This window comes from Thamnophis sirtalis, unplaced genomic scaffold (genome assembly GCF_051295495.1).
Source record: "Thamnophis sirtalis isolate CommonGarterSnake01/CBP01778 unplaced genomic scaffold, rThaSir2_p1.2 scaffold_9, whole genome shotgun sequence".
NCBI classification, from domain to species: Eukaryota; Metazoa; Chordata; class Lepidosauria; order Squamata; family Natricidae; genus Thamnophis; species Thamnophis sirtalis.
The window spans coordinates 23,653,189-23,667,828 of NW_028261389.1; positions in this window are offsets into that span (position 1 = coordinate 23,653,189).

A 14,640-nucleotide genomic window follows, 5' to 3' on the forward strand; every position below is an offset into this window, starting at 1 on the left:
AAGAATGAACAAACAAACAAACAAAATTCATGTATTTGGATGCTTTTCTGACATTTCCAAAGGTCACACCAACTGGAGATATATTATTTATCAGCACAAATACAACACAAATGTAACAAAGGCAACAGTAAAAATATCTGTCTGGATGGTCTCTTGTGACGAGCCGATAGACGGAGAAAGGAAGCAGTAGGGCCTCCTCCCATATTTGGGCATACCAGGGGTTGTGACACTAAAGACACACACACACACACACACACACACACACATATTCTAGTTTGTTGCATGGAATGTGTTTTTAAGCCATGTATTTCAAATTATCTGCAGTTTTTAAAACTATATACTTTTAATAAAGCAATTAAAATATTTTTTGAAGTCTTGAAAATTATCTCAATAACTTTTTCTCTTTTATCTCTATTCATTGCTAAAAATAATAGTAGAAATCTGTTTCATAGATAATATTATTATCTATTTATTAGTTCCAATTCATTCCAGTGGCTAATGCTGAACAAGGGAACATGCCAACATACAGAGCCTTAAATTAATTGCCATTACAAAAACTAATACTCTACAAAAAATACCTTATATAACTAAGAACAAACTTGCTACATCAAGCTAAGTGCCTGTCTTTGTGCACCATTTTGTTGTGTAGAATGACCAAGTAAATGACTTTATGGTATTCAGAAACAGACAATGGAGATATATTGTTTTCCTACCACTTTTCTTCTCCAACTGGATTTTGGAAGCATGTTTCCCTTGTAAATTTATCTAAACTCTTCTTAAAGCTATCCAATTAGTAGCCATCATTCTATCTTAAGTAATGTATTCCATAGGTTAATTAAAGGTGATATGAAGATCTTCTTTTTGTGTATGCTTCATTCTCCTTTTAAAGAGCTTCAATTACTGATCCTAGTATCTTGAGAGGTATTTTTTTTAATGTTCTCATTTTCCATGCCATCTAAAATTTTGTATACCTGCATTAGATCCTCCTTTTATTTCAATGGTGGTATTCAGCCAGTTCCGACAGATTCTGGAGAACTGGTAGCGGAAATTTTGAGTAGTTCGGAAAACCAGCAAATAGGCTGGCCCCGCCCCTGTTGCCTCCCAGCCTCCTAGCTGATCTTCTTTTGTTGCCCTGAACAGGAGAACGAAACTGGAAAGCAGATTAGTGGGGTGGGGAGAGAATGGGGATTTTGCACTACCACGCCCACACAAAGCCACATCCACAGAACCAGTAGTAAAAAAAAATGAATCCCATCACTGTTTTATTTGCCTAAACATTCTACCTCTTGCCATGGGGAAAGTGTTTACACGTCACATGTCCTCTTCTGCACTTTTTGCAACTGTATGATACTTCCAAGTGTGGTGGTCCAGAACCACATGCAATACTCCAGATTCAGATGTACCATAAATTTGTACTAGAGCATTACAGTATTAACATTTTTATTTTCAGTTTCCTTTCTTATAATCCTTAGCATGGGATTTACGTTTTTAAAGCAGCAATGACACAGAACTTCATTAGGTGTTACCTACTGGTATTACAAGATCAAGATTTTATTTTCTGGTGAGAGATTGTTCAGAGCTCATCAATGAGCATGTGCAATTAGGCTGTTTTTGTTTTTTACTACACTGTAATCACTTTATGCATATTTAAATTAAATTGATTTTTTTCCATGGAGTTAACTACTTACCCAATTTACCCAAGCTTATCCAGTTTCTACTCTTCAGACTAGAGTAATTGGTTTTAACCATCCTGAATAATTGTGGATCATCTGCAAATACTACCCCTCGTCTCTTACCCCAAATCAAGATCATTCAAGGGGCTTCTTTGAAATCCACATGCAGAGAGTCCACCCAAACCCAATCCAATCTATGGCCAAAATAACCTTCCATGGTTGGGTTGTTTACTGTTAGCTTGTTTGAATCAAGGAACTGCCAAACCAGCTAACAATAAACAGCCCAACCACTGCCACTAAAACTGGCAGGGCAAACAACTAGAATATAAATTGAGAGCAAACTTTACTCCCTATAGCACTGATGATGTTACCTAGTTTGGGTAATTAAACATCTGCAAGAAAACAACCAAGCTCAGAGACCACCAAGGATCCCTCATGTCTCAGTGTTTCTAACCCTAAACTAACTTTGTTTCCATCTGATAAGATAAAATGAGCCATGAGAAACATGTTAAAATTCTTTTTTAAAGGGATTGTTTCCCTCTATTCAAAACTCACTTCTCTAAATCCTTTATTTTTTACATACGGTATTTCTATGCATCTTTGGTTTATGACACTTTAAATATCCAATGTACAACACATTTTTATACATTACTGCATTTACTTTCTGGTTTCAAACTCGCATGTTTTATCATATATCCCTTTAATTTCCAGTAGGAGTCTGATATTTTTTCTCTCTGTGATTTACATTGTTTTGAACAATTATCAACATCCCATATACAATCCAGAGAGGATGCTATGGATCAACAATGGTTACAAATGCAAAATAAGCATAAGAAAAAGTGCCCAATATTTATGGCAATGGGTTAACATAATTAATTTCAGGGCCTAGCCCTAGACATATAAAATTATAGATAGTGTCTTGCCCAGTGCTATATTATCTGCCCAATTCAGGAACTTCATGTTTGTTTTAGCTTGTGTGTGCTTTTGCTGATAACATGGAGAATGGCCTATTACCATTGCACATTAAAGGGCTTTTTTTCTGGGGAAGGCATAAAACTGTATTCTTTTCCCTATCTTCATTTCAAAGCAGATCCATGTGGATTTTCTCAGAGTGAAATCATGGTTGGAAAAGTAACCAAGCAATTAAATGCTAAGTAGCCTTGGCCAATAAAACTGGACTTCTTGAATGCAATCCAGGCAAAAGATGTTAATGTGATGCTAAATTATGTTCCAAAACTCTGGAATCTGACTGTCTATGAGGATAGTGATTGTTCCAGACATAGAGGGGGGAGGGGTGGCAAAAAGAATTATATTGAAAAATTGGGAATGTGATATTATTCCAGACATTGGTTGTATTTTGGAACTGTGTAAGTTCTTTGTTCTGGAAAAAAATAAAGAATGAAGCAATATACTATTCTTTGACTCAAATTTCATGATATTTTACAATAATACTCTGGTATCGTTAGGAAATTTCTATCCTTTTTTTGCATTAATCTTGCATATTAAGTAAGGGTATATTTTATAAACCATTGTCATATATATGTTTAATGGACACATTAGATAGTTAGTATTGTAATTTAGAACATTTTATGCAATGGGTCTTTTTTTCTATTTTTTTTGGTTTGGTTTGGTTTGGTTTGGTTTTGATTTTGCTGTTGCTGTTTTTGCCTTAATTGTTCTTGTATTGTATGATTCTTTTCTATTTTTTTGTCTTTTGTATACCAGACCTCTGCTTATTTTTTATAAATTCTTCTTTCTGCGTATATTAGCTCAGTATTACTGATACTGCATTTATACCTTCTTTCATCTCAATTGACCACATCTGAATCTAAATATCCTAGCCTTTAAAAGCATCAACTTTTAAAAAGTTAGTCTTAGGGAGAAGTTCCCATCCATGGCTTCCTCCAGTCAGATTCACAGAATGTTCAAACATATATTTGAAAACTTGAATGGAAACATAGAAAGAGCTGTGTGCTGACAATAGCCCTTCCTTTTTGCAAATCAAGATCCCTTGGAGGGTATTTTTTTCTACTTTTTAAAATCTTCATCTCTGCCAGCAGTTGCTATAAGAAATTCTTTGCTTACATTTGAAGTTTCTGCGGGTTTTTTAAAATTTGGCTATAACTGAAATACTCTGATTGTTTATCTCTATGATCATTCAGATACACATACACATGCTGCAGCTTTTTTATTTTATGAACTTCTTTTCGATTTTGTTGTTTTTGTTGTCTTAATATGGCAGGTAACTTCCCAAAGTCTTTGAAACATCCCTATCTTCACCCTCTCAAAAGGAACAAAACATTCTCTATTGGGTGGATAAATTTATTACTTTTACACTCAATAGTGTATTACTTTTTATAGAGATTATAGAGCAAATTATTCTCAATTTCTCCCTCATCCGCCAATAAAAAACCTCACTGACCCATTTCAATCAGGGATTTGTGTTACACTAAGCTAGGCCTGGCTCAGGTGGTCAGTGATTGGCTCACGACTATGGTGAACTATCAGTCATTTGCACTGATGTTGGTAGATTTGTCTGTTTACATAAACAGAGGCAGCACTATATTTTGGTATATTGCTGTCTCCTATATTATGTATGCCAAAGTAAAATAATAAAATTAAAAAGTAAAATAATATAATTGCTACTTTCAGAAAATTTTGCAGGAATCCTGCTTCACAGCCTTATGATAATTTATTGGATTTGAAATTGTAGGAAGGATTGGCCTAAGTTACTTTTTAAAGTTTTTCTTCAAGTTAAGTTTGTTGCTGTTATTAAAAGCAATACACAATATGAAATTATTGTAACTTTTTTTAAAAAAAAATATTGGTGATTAAATTTTCTTTCACAAGAAATCTCCACCAAAGTTTCTCAAAGCACAAACCTTAAATTTAAACCTTAAAACCACCATGCGTTTTCTAATTAAAATTTTAAAAATGTATTGTTCTTCATTTCATCCCTTGATCACAGTAGGTAATTACTGTTTACTTTATGACGTAAAAGGCTTTAAAAGCCTTGTCCCTGGGTGTTTTTTTTTCCTTCCTAAAAAGAAATCATATGGCAACATGGCACGCGAGACTCCAAATTACCATTATAAAGTCCAACTTCTTTGCAACAGTGGAAGCCATCACAGGAACAAAAAAATACTACTAGATGGATATCAAAAGGAACATTTTTGGCCAAGATAGAGACTTTTGACATTATTTATTAGGTTCAAAAAATGCTTAACAAAAGCCCAACAATAGTCCTGTGGAAACCACTACATATGAGGCACTTTCTCTTGTTAGAGGCCAGCATTGATTTGAAGATGGCCAGCATAGGAGGAACAATTCCCTCACACCAGTTAATGTAAGTGAGCATTCAGACACAAACAAGCACAAGGCTGTGAACAAGCCATATGGAAAAATGGGTGGAAGGGGCAGGGGAGGGGTGAAGTAAACATTTATTAACCTCTTTGTGTAGGGATCAGTGGCAGGATAGGCCAGGAGTGAAGGAGACAGTCATGCCAAATTTCCACAAAAGACTGGAGGGCGGAAGGGGGGGGGAGAAAGATGGTGAAGCATGAAAACTGAAGCGCTTTGGTTTCTGGAATATTCCTAAATATAGCACTTCCTTTCAATGGGGATTGATTAGAAGGTATCAATAGCACGCTTGGCTGCTATCAAATTTGGTTTTGATGGTTAGGGACCAGAAAGAAAAATATTGATTTCATAATTGGCAAATACATTTAAAAAGCTTCCAGAAAAATCTAAAGCATAGATATAACACTTTTATGAAAGTTAGGTATATTGGTATTCATAAACACTGTTCTTATATGCAGAAATAGACATTGCTATTAAACAAGTGGATGCATGTAAGGCAGCATGTACAAATATTATTTTAAGAAAATGATATAATCTCTGTACTGCAAAACAAAAGTTGCCAACTGACAAGAATTAACATATATTTGACCTCAAATGCTTGGGTATAAGAAGATTCCTATTGCCTTAGAGAAAACTCAATTCTTAAAATAGAGGAGGAGAAACTTTTAAAAAATCTCTAATCTCTAAAATAGATCTGAGTTTGAACAGCAGACACTCAATGGGCATATCCTTATAACGGCATAATTATTCTTTGGGTGTTATTAAATATATATTCAGCCTTCCCCTGAAACTAGAGTTTCAAGAAATATCATGTTAGATAATAATTTTGTGTAACGTAGACATAGCACACAGGAACACGGTGGCTCAGTAGCTAAGATGCTGAGCTTGTCGATTAGAAAGGTCAACAGTTTGGTGGTTCAAATCCCTAGCGCCAGATAATGGATTGAGCGCCTGTTGGTTGTCCCAGCTTCTGCCAACCTAGCAGTTCGAACACATGCAAAAGTGCAAGAAAAAAAATAGGAATCACCTTTGGTGAGAAGGTAACAGCATTCTGTGTGCCTTTGGTGTTTAGTCATGCCAGCCACATGACCATGGAGACATCTTCGGACAGTGCTGGCCCTTTGGCTTTGAAATAGAGATAGAGCACTGCCCCCTAGAGTAGGGAACGACTAGCACATATGTGCGAGGGAAACTTTTACCTTTAGATATAGTACCTGAGATATATAAATTGTACATCTAAGCAAATTTTGTTAGTAATAAATTGTACCAAAACACTTGACCATTCTTCTAAGCAGCTAGGCTATCAAGTGAAATATAGACATTCTTCAAGAAAATAAATTACTTTAGGCACATTTGATAAACCAGGTTCTTTTTAAGATAATTGTTGGGGTTAATTACACCTTAAGTTGAGGAACTTCAAGTGGAATATCTCAAGTAATGTAGCATAGTTCTGAAGCTCATCAATTTAACACACAACATTTTTATACCAGTTAGTCTCTACTGGCTTACAATATATGTCCATTTGTGGATTTGATCTATTAATTAATAGGTGATGACATGTTTGACTCTATTCTTATTTCAGTTACTTTTTTCTTTGTGGTAAAAACTCAAGGATAAAAGTTTTTAAATTCAATTTGTATTAGTGTGTCACTGCTTTTTCAAAATAAACTGAAAATTATGCCCTCAAAATGAAAAAAAGAGCAAAATTAGCATAACAAAATTAGCAGGACAACCTCAGATATCACACTTTAAAATAAAATTCTGTATAAAAGTATCAAGAGCATAGTTACAACTTTTATATAAGAAACTAGTTGCAGCATTTTTACCTAAAACCGTATTGAGAGAACAGCAATATTACAAGAAGAACATGTAAAACAAAAGGTGGAACTGTAAGTAAATAAAAAGACAAAGAAATTAAAGCACAAATATTAATATAAAGATACTTTTCCATTTCATTGTTCATTTCATTCATAAAATCTTTGCTATAATCTGTATCCTATTATTTCATGTGGGAAAGCATAAAAGATGTAACATTGAATGGTTTTGATTTGGAAAAGTATACATTTCTGACATTCAATAAAGTCCATGGCAAATACTGTCTTTTAATATAAAATTCTTTGTGAAAAATTACATTTGATCGAAAAAGAAGTAATGTTCTTCTATTGAATCCACTCCTTATTGCCTTATGTCAAACATGCTCACAATGGTTCTATGAACACTTAAATAAATCTTAAGTTGCAAAGAATACAAAAGGCTTTGAAAAGAATATCAGTCAAAAGAACTGAAATGTGAAAATCAAGATTATGTTTTTTTTTTAATTAAACGCTTATATTTTCATGTATGTTATTGACACCATCTCTCAAGAGCTGCAAGTTTCAGAATAAACTTTAAAAATAAACTATTTTTATTAAGTAGAATTAGGTATTTTTTACAGTTGGCATTCAGTACTGATATAAATACTAATTTAGAGAAAAGTACAACTCATAAACATTTGTCAATATTATTAAAACAACACTTCAAAGACATACAACAATTATAAATTTTAAAATGTAGTTTGCAACCTTCTTTGGCAAAACGTTCTCTGCGGAGGAAATTAGAATTTCAATTGACATTAAATGGTGTCATCTGGCTAAACATTTGTTATCCTTTTGCAAAAAAAAAATCTTTTCAAAATAAGCCTCCAAGTGCTATTCATATAGTCAAATAATTGTGTAAAGAGCGAAGAAGAGCAGCTATGCTTGATTAATTAGGTTTGTAAGTATTGTTCAAGTACTAAACAATATTTCTAAAGATTTCAATAGTTCAAAGATTGCCCTATGGCCATCTTCCCAATATATCTTCCAGCACAAACTGTTCCCTAGCATTTTTCTTCCCAATATGTTGCCTTTGGTTGGTGCGACATTGTTTGAGGATGCTTCTATTTGGGTCAAAATGGTTTTCTTCGTGTCACAGCGGTGGTGCTGAGTACAGCACTTTGACCATACATCTTCCATGTCATTTCAGTCAAAGGCACTTGGTGCTTCCTGGTGACCAATCTGGAATGGTCTCACATTCTAACAGAGGGTCATATTGGCAAACCAAGCATTTAAGAGAGAGAGAGAGAGAAAGAGAGAGAAAATGACAGGTATTGTTGGAAATTAATAAATGGCCCATTGTGAATATTAACATGAGGCCTTGAGTAAAGGTCACCTGTATGGCCCATTCATCATATCTCAGGCCCAGGGTGAGGAAAAGCAACCTACAAATTCTGTCAAAAACAGCCATTGTCAAAGTAAGTGTTAAAAGCTGACAGCTGATAAGAACATAATACATGTCTCTGGGTAATGAATTTCTCTCTTTTCAAAATCCTCCAGCCGCTTTCAGGCTTCAAGGAATTATTCCAAGGGTGAACTTTTAGAAGCAGGGTGGTTTCATGCCTTTTACTGGTGGATATCTTTTTAATTATGCCACCAATTATTACCTTAATTTAATAATCAGTACTAATTAGGCGAAAAAGTTGCTCCTTCTAGAAGAAGGGGGGGGAAAGGCTCCATCATGCTCAAAGGCTTCAAAATTAACCTACTTTTTATATCTATCTCTACTCCTTTAGAGCAGAGCAAAAAGGAGAATATTTAGTTGTCCAATTTAAATGGCTGCTGATCTCAAAGAATGTTTCTGGGAAATGAACAGAATTAAAATAAAATAAAAGCAATATTATAAATTTAAAAAAACAGACAGCTTAGAAACAATATTGGTAACAACTGGCCTTTGGTGTGAACAATACAACTGTTTCTGTTCAAAACACAGAAACTAAAAAATAAATACAGATGAATTATCTGCATAACACATATGCATTTGAATTTTCTATAGAATATTACAAAAAAATATTCTTTCCTAAAAAAGTATTTTTTTTCTAAAAACTTTTTTGTTTCCCTACTATTTTGGAAGAGGAGGGTAAATTTATCCTATTCTAATGAGTAACAATATTTTCATGACATATTGATCTTTTTTTAACTAGGGGATTCAGACTGCTTAAAAATAAAGTATAAGTGGATAAAATTCTTATTTCATTCATTTTTACTTTAACCCTTTGGCTGCTTTCTTTTCATTGCCATTTTATTTTGTATTTTGTGATATAATCCTTTTTCACAACTTAAACACACCAGGATTTCAATGGAAATATATGAAATGGCATAAAAACTGAACTAAAAACCAGTCTCCTCTTCAAGAATTCTGTAAGATCTCACAAGCTTCTGCAGCATCTCTAATGAAGATCAACTTAAAGGTTATAGAGTTATCAAAGATCTTATTAAAGTTACTAAACTAGGACTCTATGCATGAAAATATTTTTGTGTCATTATGTATAATAAAACCTGGGACCCATTGCATGGGTTTGGAAATTCCCAAATTTCATGGAATTGAAATTTCCACAATGGGTCCTAGGGATGTATGTTTGTGTGTGTGTTTTAACATATTCTTTAAGTTAGCCGATTTTAAGTACTTTGCACTTTAGAAAATGCAAACTAACTGCAAGGAAAGTCCAAATAGGAAATTACATAGAAAAATTATAGTTAACATTTTTCTTTCTAAATAGCATAGTTACTAGACCACTCCAGCTGCACAAAGAACCTTCTTTTTGTAATTAGTATGTTAGCCTTGTGAAATAGTCCAGATAAAAGAAACACAACCAGGATTATTTGTTTTATTGCAAGGCTACATTAACAAAATATTGCAACTCTGAAAAACTTTTCCTTTACTTTTCCTTTCCTGAAAACTAGGGAGGGCCTTTTCTGACCTGTTTGCTACCCCTTCTCTTTCAGACTCAAATCAGACCATTGTCTATGCTGCAGTGCAGACCTTGGTATCCCAGGGTCTGAAGTATAGACATACCAACATACCATTAGAGGGTTAGAGTCTCAGAAAACTACTCTGTGAAACGTAATCAGTCCAGAATTCTAAAACTGCTCAATGTCCTTTTCCTTCCGCCTTCTCAAATAATATTAATGGCGTTGGAATTGGCACTGAATCCAGGAGGCAGAGGAGGAACTCAACTGCCAGAGTTCCTTTAAAAAAATTCAGTGTCCAGAACCCTTTCTTAAAAGAAGGGAAGGAAAGGAAAGGAAATCTCTGAGCTTCTCACAGACAGAATGTTAATTTCAGCTCCCAATCAAACTATTTTGTACCACATCCTTTATCAATGTTATTCCTCCCCGTAAAAAGTATTCCAACTTTCCTTTGCCAAATGTATTTAAGTATTTTTGCTGCATATCAGTTGTGTTTGGATCTAGCTTAAAAATTTTCAACTCACATAACACTTTTAGTCATGTTTAAATAAAGCTTCATTTGATTCCCTTGGGCAGTGTGCTTTACTGTAAGGAAGTATAGCATTCAAGGAGAAAAAGAACCAACCACATCTTCCCATCTGTATGTCAATCCTAAGGACCATATTGCATTCCCAAAATCTACAGCTGGATTCCTGTCCTATTACTGTTATCCCTCTTTCTAAGCATTATTGGAGACTTGGGGAAAACATTTTTTTTTAAAAAAAGCCTATTTTAGGCCTTAGAGTCTGAAACTAAAACAGTTCTTATCTTTTCCTGCCTATGTGCCATTTACAAAAGGGAAGAGAATAAATAAAGATCAATTTAAAATTTAATTTAACCTTCTCAATTTCTTATTCCTTATCAAACTGCTGGCATGTTTTTCCACTAACAATGAGCTGAATGTCACTGGCATAGCACAACCTCCCTCCCAATGCAGATATACACCAACCGCACACCAAGTAATCTCTTTCATCTAAACACACTGATCCTTTTAATAAACAAGATACGAAAAAGCAGTCTAAATTACGACCGGCTTCATAAAAGAAGCGGAGAAGTACTGAGACTACAATCCGCTGCTTTTTATTTTTTTTCAAACCATGTGACCCAAAGTCATTCTGAAGGATAAAAAGGCAAGGGCAGACACCAGATCCCTGCCATGATTTTTCCACAATTCCCAGCTTTAGTCCATCTGTTATTCAGAAGCCAAATGAATGGCATGTGTCAAGAGAGTCATCGCTGTGCAAACTGCTCAAAGAAATCAACCAGCCAACTCCCTTTTGCTTCCACGGCTTCAGCAATTGTTGCTGAGCTGGCCACCATATGGTGAATAATTAGTTTTTCTGACCCCACTACAGAAAAATGTTCGTAACATTGCGGGGCCTATATGTGTTAATGAACAGCAAATGAATTCCTCTACATGAACAAAAGTTTGATTTTTTTTTTAAATTGTCTGCAGCAGCTTTTATCATAAGGATCATCCACCTATTAACAAAATGCATCAAATTTTTATTTTAAGAACAAGTACCTTTTTCTGATTAAAAAAAAATAGTAAACTCATTCCCTTTTGTCTAAAATAGAAATAGGTTTTATCAAATTACTAGCAGCGAATGTATTCAAAGGGAATCACCATAGGAACATTTTCATAAACGAATAATTGTGGCCTTTGCAAGTTTAGCTGCATTGCTTTGATACACACCAGGAAAACTCCTGTCTGACCATTCATCATTTCACCATACTAACCAAATAAATAACTTTGGAAAGTGTTCCCCAATATCCAGTATTCACTGTTCAATGGTGACAGAAGTTGTGTTCTTCCATTGTCCTTGATAAGTCTGTCATAAAAATATACTGATAAAAAACAAAAGGAAACTACAAGCAACCACAAGCAATAAATCTTACCTTAAGATCAGAGGTTTATTGTTTCATGAGCAATTTGGAACATGAATAGCCAACATAGCAATACAATTGCACAACAAAACTTACATTTTAATGCCATTGCAATGGGTTCCTTAATGACAGATAGCAAGTCTTACAAGGACTGCTATTTGGCAAAGGACCCCATTCTCATCTCAAGCCACATTACTTATACCTTCTTGTTTTACTGTCCTATGCATTCCACAGTTTCCCTTCCTTGTTCTTTCTTACTTTCTTACTGTCACTGACCGTCACTCTCAGCAAACACCTGTGTACATTTGAAGCTCCCAGCTATTCATTACTTTCAGTTCCTCATTTCCCACCATCTCATTCTTCCTGCTCTAAATATATCCATATCAAGTACAAACTTTGCAGAAAGTGCAGACACAAGTCAGCTCATTAGAAATATGTCTGATACATTTTGCAATTATGTGAGTTTAAAACTTTGGTTCAGTGAGGCCTGCAAGATCACTCCTAGGCATATTACCTGCAATTTTCCAATGGATATAAGTCTCTTGTCACAAGTCACTACATAGCTTTATTCCAGAATCCTCCGGAAGAGGAAATGGAAGGTACCAGTGAGAGGAAATATCCTGGCATAGCAGTGAATTTTATTCTCTACCATTATTTTCTCAATGGTATTATCTCAGATGCACAACCAGCTAATAATAATAACAATAATGGATGCTTAGAAAAGTTTCAATCATAGAATCAGAGTTGCTCCTTGGGCTCACATTCAAAGCCTCTGATTTTATGACATTTCAGTGACAGTTGTTAAGCAAATCACCATGGTTGTGTGTAAATTCAGCTTCCCCAATGGATGTTTTTGCTGGAATCAGCAAAAAAAAAAAAGGGTCGCAATTTGGGTACCTGACAACTGGTTCTCAACTACAACCAATTGCATGAACAATCATGAACAATTGACTGCAGGAGGCTGCAATTGGTTGTAGTTGTGAACCAGTTGTCAGGCACCCATATGACCACTGTAGGGCCTGTCATAAATGTCAGTTGTAGTTATGTCATAAGTCATTAAACAAACTGTCGTAAGTCAAGGACTACCCTTATGCAACCATATTTGCATATGTGCAGGTTCATGCAAAAACTATTTAACAATGAATTTGATTCTTCGCCACTGAAATCTAATCAGTGGGGTAAGTGCGGTAAAATTTTAATTTTCAGGTACTGTCCATTTCAAAAATTATCAAAAACTCATTGTGTAGCTGAATGACAGATGCAATATAATTTTTGACTTGCATATGAATAGCATTTGTAAAGTCAGTAGGCTCCAATGGAGGGATTATTATATGATTTTTTTTTAAATTATGGAATAGAATTCTTTATTGGCCAAGTGTGATTGGACACACAAGAAATTTGTCTTTGGTGCATATATTCTCAGTATACATAAAGAAAAATAAAATACATTCACCATTATATGCCTTTTTGTAGTTTGAATACTACAAAGTTTGAGTATGCTATAGATGTTATTGAATATTATTACTACATAAGAAGTATTGAACACTATTAAAATTAATAACTAGCTAATGTTTAATTTTGTTTTACAATCTATTTTTCTGGGGGAAAGTGGGAGACGTTCTACCCTGCTGACATCAGCGTGAGAGAGACACAACCGTAAGAACTTATTTTTTCTAGTAAAAACCTTTAAAACTGTTTAATTCATGGAAAATAAATAATTGAATGGGGAAAGAACTGGGTTGCAATTGTTCTGAAAGTAGGTGAGGATGACCCTCTAATTTGCATGTAAAGGAGGAAATTGTAAGTGCTTTTCTCTTTGATATAAAGATGTAGGCGATTCCTGCATTGCCAAAGTATCGCTTGAGAGATTTTAATAAACAACATGACACTATCTTTATTAAATGTTAAGTCAAGTGAAAGGAAATAAGTCTCGGGTGCTTAATAGCAGAAAGCTGATGAAACTTTAATCTGGTCAGACCCTTTCCAATGTAAAGATGCCCACACTATTTTTAATACAATAAAGACACTGGAATATGAGCGGGGGGAAATTCTTAAAATGAAAACACAAAAGTTATCTATTCCCAGGTAGTTAATTATATGTCATCCATATTAATAGAAAGTGCATTCACATTCTGAATGCAGAATGTGTAAGGAGTGGAACAGTCCGTTTTTAGGACACCGTGTGCCACACTCCATTTGTCACTTATTTTATTTTATACATATGGGCCAGTGGTGGGATACAACTAGTACGGCCCAGTATGGGCATACCAGTGCCTGATGGGTGCCCGCCTGCCCTCCTTACCTGTATTTGAGCCAATTGGGGCTTTCGCACACGCACATGGAGCATTTGCCACCTGTGCAACAGTCCGCCGAGCAGCTGGAGCATCGCGGAACTATTGCGGAGCGTCGCAGAGCCGTCACAGAGCATCGCGGGTGGTAAGTGCGCATGTGCATGCGGTGGGCACGCCTGTTGCACCATACCAGTTGCCATGGGATCCGGAACCCATCACTGATCTGGGCAAATGTATCTTTATATTTATGTATCTTTTAAAGCTTCATTGCTGTTCTTATACATCCAAACTCTAATTTCATTTCAAAGATACAAACAAGTCATCATTCCCATGTCATTCATTAATTATTTAGATCCAGTTCATTTCCTGACATTATTTCCATTAATTTCTACTGCTTTTATTGACAGCCTTAGCTGTTGATATGCTGCCGATAACCTTGATTTTTCCATCTCTAAATGGCATGGGTTTTTGGCCTACTGAGATCAACTCCATCAAGCTCCCTCGACTGATATCAAAGACAATAGAGACCAAGTCTTTCCATTTCCATTTGCTTCAAAATAAATACACCAGTGATGGAAAGGTGCAAATTTTTGACCTTTGAAAGGCGCTTGTCTGTATTTCTAGCGA